The sequence below is a fragment of the Ostrea edulis genome, chromosome 7, assembly GCF_947568905.1.
Source record: "Ostrea edulis chromosome 7, xbOstEdul1.1, whole genome shotgun sequence".
Classification (NCBI taxonomy): Eukaryota; Metazoa; Mollusca; class Bivalvia; order Ostreida; family Ostreidae; genus Ostrea; species Ostrea edulis.
The window spans coordinates 53,735,237-53,742,954 of NC_079170.1; the positions used below are offsets into that span (position 1 = coordinate 53,735,237).

Below are 7,718 nucleotides of genomic sequence, written 5' to 3' on the forward strand. Positions count from 1 at the left end.
TAAGGAGATCTTGAGAGAGTTTATACATGCAAATGATTTTGTTTTTATTACTTATTTTCACGTTCTAGTCATTTTTACCCCTATACTCAGATCTGATTTTAAATATAAAAAAAAGAAGGCGATTTAAAGGTTTCTCCCAATAGGCCAGGGGTCTGCGGTAAATAGTGCAAAATCCTGCATTCTGAGAATTTCCTGGCACTTCTTTTTAACTTTTAAATTGTCTGCTTCTTAAAGAAAACTTTTATGTTACATATACTTTTAAAGAATTTTAAGTGATACTTGTATCTGACGAAAATATCGTAAATATATACAGTTTCGTCTTATTCATCGTGGAATTGAATGATATATAGGGCTGGGTTCAAGATCGTAGCGGCTACGTGGGATCTGTAGCGCTACTATTTTGAACAAAGTGCTTGGCTAGCCCTACTTAGGGATAATACGCGTTAATTCATACAGTGCGTTCAAAATACCTAGATATCTAGCCTAAAAGCTAGGTTAGCCGCTACGATCTTGAACGCAGCCCTGGTGTTGATCAATTCGAATGATGCTATTACATTCAAGTGTCCATCTTTCATATCATTTTGACGCAAAGTCTCGTTAGAATTGAATAACTTAATTTTTTTTGGTCCGCAAAAAAAAAAAAAAGAAAAAAAAAAGAAAAAAAAGGGGGGGGGGGGTCCGGACCCCTCCCTCTGGATCCGTCCTTGCACCTTTTCATCACATGTTACGACTCTTGCCTCAAAAGATGTTTCTCGTTTTTGAAATAAGAAGTATATTTTAATTTTTTTGTTAGAATAGCCAATAAATAAATAATGCATGATTTTGGAGTGGGAGGGGCTGGAAAAAAATTAAACCAAGGTATATATAGACAATTCTCAAGAAACGCATACTAGTATTTCTATTGGAAAAAAAAATCAACTCGGAATAACAAAATATGACGCTTATTCCACCTACTTCTGTAAAATACGGAGTTAGGGACTTTATGTATTTTGATATTCACCTTTTAGAATCAATTATAATAGATATGATTTGATTTTCCTCTTTTTATAGTACGCACTGATTTGTAACCTAAACTTTGAAAATTTTAAGGGGGGGGGGGGCGTGCGCCCCTCACACCCCCTCTCAATCCGCCAGTGCATAAGGAGTAGGAAGATATTGTCTGCTTAATATTTTGAATTGGTTTCTTGTTTTAGTCTTGAATCAGCCTTATGGAAATTTCCAGAACGAAGCGCTCATAACGTGACAACTTCATGAATACGACCAATCGCACATTCTCGGGTCTTTCCGGCAAGTCAAGAAGTTGCGATTACATATCAGCATAAGATTGTGTAGGAGTTGAGTGTTAGTTATACTTATGATAGTTTTGACTAGGTCCATAGTTACTAATTCATGAAGGTTTATAATTATATTAATCATATACATCTCATTCAACGAACGACACCCCCTTCCCGAGACCAACGATCTGACTCATCGATTTTTCAATTACGATATTCATCTGATATTTTCGATGTTCTGAATTTTTTCCGTGATTATAGAAGTCACTGTTATGACTTTGTAATAATTCATTAACAGTTACTGATATGTACAAACCCATGGATAAACACTAAGGTTTTTATTTTGGTTGAACATGTTTTGTGATGACACAGATCTTGAAAGTAAGTAATAAGTCGAAAACTGACCAATATGTCAGATATTGAATGATCCGGGACTGTTCTGGGAAGTTCGCACATTATAACTTTAAAGTTAAAATATTTACCGAAATTAGGTTTTACACTACCTGACAATGTCCAAGAAATCAGGCCACTGTCTACAATATAGCAGTTTTTCTGTTTGTCATTCATATAGTGCATTGTTTACGAATATTGCGTTTGACGAGAAGAAACGACGTGTATTCATTTACGTTACATAAGGGACATTTAATTTGGAGCTCCAAGTGACTTCCTAATAATCAAGATTTATATTGTATATGATATCGATAAATATAACATAACTAATACACGCAATTATCAAAAAATGTTCTTAAATTCATTTGAACTAAGATATCGCTCATTCAATTCATGTGCGCAACAATTCAAACACGCATTTAAAAAAAGTCCTTCTTCTATGTAATGTTATTTAATTGTGATTTCGGATTTTCATCTAGTTAATTATATTTTCCAATGTATCACAAGGGGCATGTTGTCGGTTAATTTGTTTCAAATTCTTGACAAGCAATAATAAAACAATAACAAAAATGGTGCTTAAATTCTCTCTTTCTCTGTTTTAATCTTCATCCGCTCAAACTGTCTCCATTCCCCCTCCCGACTTCAATTTCTTAAACCATGCAGTAGGTAGGTCGCTACATGGATGAATTCTTAACTTTCAAGCTTCATATTACCCCCCCCCCCCCCTTATAAGATTATAGACGAAAATGATTTAACAATTTACATTTTAGTTGCTTCTATTCATATACGCATCGATTATCAAAATTTTTAATTTCTATATGAAATCATTTTTAATTTAGATGCATCAGATAATGAAAGCAGTACTGAATCTACGACATATATACGATATATATATATATATATATATATATATATATATATATATATATATATAGAGAGAGAGAGAGAGAGAGAGAGAGAGAGAGAGAGAGAGAGAGAGAGATAATATCGGTAATTATTGATCATAATATTTATGTTCCTTAGTTAATATGACTTGCCAAGTAGCCTTTGCTTGTTACTTGATAAAGGCAGTGAAAACAGGACAGTGATGTGAATTGAAAAAATTTCATTTATTTTGAAAATGACGAAGTTATATATCAGGATAGCTAGTGGGGTTCAGAATGAGTCGAAAACAAAAATGCAAGAACATATGTATCACATAGGTATGATTATGCAATCTGACCCCCTACAACACATAATGAAATATCGAAATAGAGCTGCGTGCAATCAAATAAAGTGGATTTTACAAATAAAACAGGCCACAATCCAATTGCAACATAATATACATCTATGTATACAGATGCGGTAAGTTTAAACATACAGTAGAACAATTTCTTTCTGATTAATTATCCATTCCCCTTCATTCTGATATCTTTTATTTCCCCATTTTTTTCTTTACATGTTAAATTTTCGGCTGGTCCGGGTTAGGACCATTTGTTTAAACAAGATATAACATGTAGATAGTGTATACATGCTGATACACAGCACAGGTATTTAATCACAAGACTAGAGTGGGAGCAAAGAACAGGGGGGCCATAATGGAGTTAGAGTCAATGTCCATATTTATGTGATCAAGGAGATAGACCTGCTCATTTTGACAATAAGTCTGAAAAGGTGGGTATCAATTTAATTTAACGATGCTTGGTATATGAATAATTGCAGTTTATAAAATACTGTTCTGTAAATATAGCTGGCCTTTTGTTTTAACCAATGAAATGAAAGGGTGAAGATAACGAACAGTGATCACTCTCGTAACTAAATCTCATAAATATTTAATCAAGATTCCCTTTTAATTGACAGAACTTTCTCATGTGATCCCAACACAAAATGGACCCGTTGAGCAGAGCCCAGGACCCATATTTACTAAAGTTCGTAGACGTAAACGTAAACGTAGGATTTACGTCTGACTTAAGATTAGAGTTACGTACTCATAAAATGGTATTCACAAAACCGTTCGTAGCCGCAAACGTAACTTACGATGTACGATTGCACTTACGCGTGCGCAGTGGCTATTTTCACTTCGAAGCGTAAAAAGTTTGAATTTGCTCATTTACTTTGAATTCCCTGCGCTACCGCCGCATTATGACGAAAAAGAACACAGAACTTTGTGAGAAAGCAACGAATTTCAACGTATACGTATGCCTGCTAACGGCATGTCGATCAACTGTACCGTTATTCAGTGTTGTTTACAAATCCAAATGGAAGGTTCATCAAATTTAACGCATTTGACTTGTGGAGGGGGATCTGCGATGCTGTAGGTGTTCAAAAAGAAGTCGGCATGGACTGACAAGTAAGTTAAGTTGTTTGTGTAGTAATAACCTTAAATGTTTTACCACTGACTACTCATCACTAGGCCCCTAAATAATGTTAAATTGACTTCAAGGGGATTCAGTACATGACACACATGGTAAAATCACAGTCCCTTATTCATTTTGTTCTCAACCTATGTAGCTGCTATAATGCCTGGATCTTAATTTCTAAATAGCGAGCACATAAACATATGTGTTAGTTATTTACAATTTGATATGTGCCCACTATTAACACATTAAGACACAAGCTCATTTGTGTACATGGTAACTTCAAACTTTTGACAATACCACAATTGAAATTCAAAATTATTTATCCCATTTTTTTAATTTCATGACTGGGACAACATCAAAGCAGTATCATAGCTACCTGTACACAAGTACGCACATGCTTTCACATCATTTCGCAAAAAGAAAAACAAGAATATTGGTGAAAAATGAATCTAAAATATACATTATATATACAGGCACTAATTCTAAAATGTGTGATTTGTACGTGCCCCTCTATTGCATGGTTATAAAATATGAAATTATTATTGTTTTAACAATATATACTCTGGGTGAACAGGTAGATAGGATGAATGGACTTGGTAACAGTTACAGTCTCTTTTAGCATCATTTCAATTATATTGCTTGTGCACATCCATACGTGCAAAACTTTCAGAAAATATTGTGAAACAAAATCGCATTCAAATACAGTTGTACAACTGTGTGAAGTCAGTGTTAATTTATTTAATGTAGAATAACATTGACTATATATTAATTGGAGATATTAGGTGTGATATACATGTAACATGCACTAGATATCCAAGTTAGCTGACCTCTTTTATTTTTCAAAGGGTCATAAAGGTGGTCAAGAAATAAATTGCCATCAGACAGCAGCATTCCTTGATTTAGATGCATTTCTCTTCATGTCCTCTCCTGAAAGATTTTCCATGATGCCTCAGGGTTAGGATTGGGATGCAAGATTTTTACAGTACATATATATGATGTAAGTATATCCATTGTTTGTACACATTTAATCATTTCTGTACTTACAAAGTTTTAAAAAATCCAAAACAAATTATGGTACATGATGTAATGATTTTTGTAATGTATTGATGATTAAATCCTTAGGCAAAGATTTAAGAACATACATTTATGAGTTTTTATGATCAAAGTTTGTCCATTTTGCAAGTTTTGTACCTGTCTGTCTAAGCATATCTTCACCTTTTTGGCAAATAGAAATTTAACCAATTTAAGGACATACACTATGTTTCTTTGAAATTATTTTTTATCTCCTCGATATTAAAAATTCTTGCATGATTTCCAAAATAATAGCTGTAATTTTGTCACCAAAATTTTAAATCAACACTCAATAAAAATTGCTCTATATCATATATTTCTGATCAGTAATAACACATGTATTCAGTTATTTGAAACACCTTTTAATCTCAAAGCAAGCAAATGAATATATGTAATTTTGGTGATTAAATAATTATTATCTTGCAAGCCAATAATTCTTCTTTATATATTTCTTTACTCTAAAAGCGGTTATCAAATGTACTTTTATTAGGTCACCTGAGTTTACTCAGGAACCTATTGCAATTAGTTTTCATTCGTCGTGCGTTAACAATTGAACATTTTTAACTTCTTAATAACTACCAGTCCAATTCTTTTCAAATTTGGTATGAAGCATCATTGGGACAAGGGGGACCAATTTTCAAAAATCTTCTTATCAAGAAACACACATATATAAGAAAAACTAAATACATAGTGATGTAGAGCAGGCAGGCCTCTACCAAAATTGTAAATTTCATGATCCCCGAGGTAGGGGTTTTGACCCCAGGGCGGGGCAAATCTTGTTATATAGTGTTTATGTGTATAAAACACTTAAATTACATCTTCTTTAATGCTATTGATACTAAATTGAAACTAAATGGATAGAGCAGGTAGTCTTTTACCAAAATTGTAAATTTGATTTCCCCCAGAGTAAGGGTTTTGACCCCAGGGTGGGGCCAAACTTAGTATATAGTATTTATGTGTAAGTTTGCTGATACTGTATAAAATATAAATGCAGAAAAGGATGTACAAAAAATGGTGAATTTCACAACCCAGGGTTATGACTTTAAGATGAGTCCAAATTAGTCATATCTTTTAATGTTTTCATGTGAATACACCTATTTAAAGCCTTTCATCAGTGTATGCACTTTGAGGGATGTGAAGTTTTAAGAACACATCTTGTTTTATACTGTTGCTGAACATTAGAATATAATTAGCTTAGATATTTAGAACAGGAAATTTTTTCTAGATTTCATAGTCCATGGAAGTAATGATACTTTTCCACTAGTATTCAGGTGACCGATAAGGCCTGTGGGCCTCTTGTTAGGTTTCTGTTGTTTGTTTTTTTTATTTTACTAAAGAAATATTTTTATTAGTCAGTAATACATATTCCTTTGCCATTGGGAGATTTTGAGAGATAAAAATGGTTGCCATCACTTTCACAGCAAATCTGCCCCTTTAAATTTATAATGTTGTACTACCATGTATTATATGTCAGCCTGAGTAGCTTAGTGCAAAGGTACCAGGTTCAATACTCAATTTTGCTAAAGATTTTTCTCACCTTCTTTGCTACAGTAAAATCCCATTCATATACCTTACTGCAGTACATATCAGCTGATTTTACATTTTTACTTGCCACAACCAGGGACTATCAAAATATGTTAACTCTAGACTAATTAAACCTGAGAATTTTGTAGAAAGAAAATAGAATGCAAGTGAATTGTACCTGAAATATCACAAAAATTTATCTTTTATTTATAAACGTGAATGACCTTAACTGAAACTTACCATTCTTGGTTAAAAAGTATTTTTTTCTGGTTTGGAAAGAAGCCAATTTCATTACAAGGGGAATGGTTAATGAAAAAATACTAAAGTTGACCTTGGGGTCATTTGAAATCTTTTTCTTAATATGGGCTCTTGGGTTATAAATCATTAAAATTAGAAATTGTAGGTGATACTTAATGATATCTTCCCAGATATGGTGTACGGTAGATAAATATAATGTAAATAAAATCAGTATTATCACAATTTTACAGTTTATTTAACTAACAATTATGTTGCATGTATTTTTCAAGACTTATGAAATTTGATTGCAGTGTAATGACAGTTGTTTATTTAAATCAGTGTAATACTATTATTTTTCTAGGTCTATGGGTACATTGCTGTAATGGCCTGAAAAATCTTTTGCGAAACCGAGAAATGTTCATCTTCCATTGCCTTGATTGTGTAAAAGGACGAGCAGAGGAATGATTCAAAAATATATGGCAGGATTGAGAATCTAACCCATGACCCGTAGTCTGGTACTCTACCCACTGATCAATCCATGCTGATGGTCCATCTGCTACATTGATGTCATCTTATATATTTATTTATTCATTTATATCATATGGACATTTAAAAATTGACAGTAAAATAAAAAAAAGTTTGATATTCAGCAAAATAAAATTTGTTACAATACATGTTTAAGAAATTAAGTACATGTACATGCATTGTTATGCATACAATTATGTACATGTAATTATATTTGTTAATAGATAACTTTTTAGATGAATTTTCATGTTGTTATTGATATTGACATGTACATGTATTACTTCCATTTCTAGAATGATTTTAACATCTTGATATTAAAAAGATGACATAATAAATAAATCTTAAATATTTGTCAACA

At 32.6% G+C, this 7,718-nt stretch overlaps 1 long non-coding RNA gene across 1 annotated transcript; it reads left to right on the forward strand.

Annotated features, from left to right (window-relative positions):
• Positions 1 to 3,553: 3,553 nt before the first annotated feature.
• On the forward strand, positions 3,554 to 7,718 carry LOC125664555 (uncharacterized). The gene is made up of 3 exons (XR_008797100.1): positions 3,554 to 3,993; positions 4,849 to 5,000; positions 7,197 to 7,718. It is a non-coding gene; the product is annotated as an uncharacterized LOC125664555 (long non-coding RNA).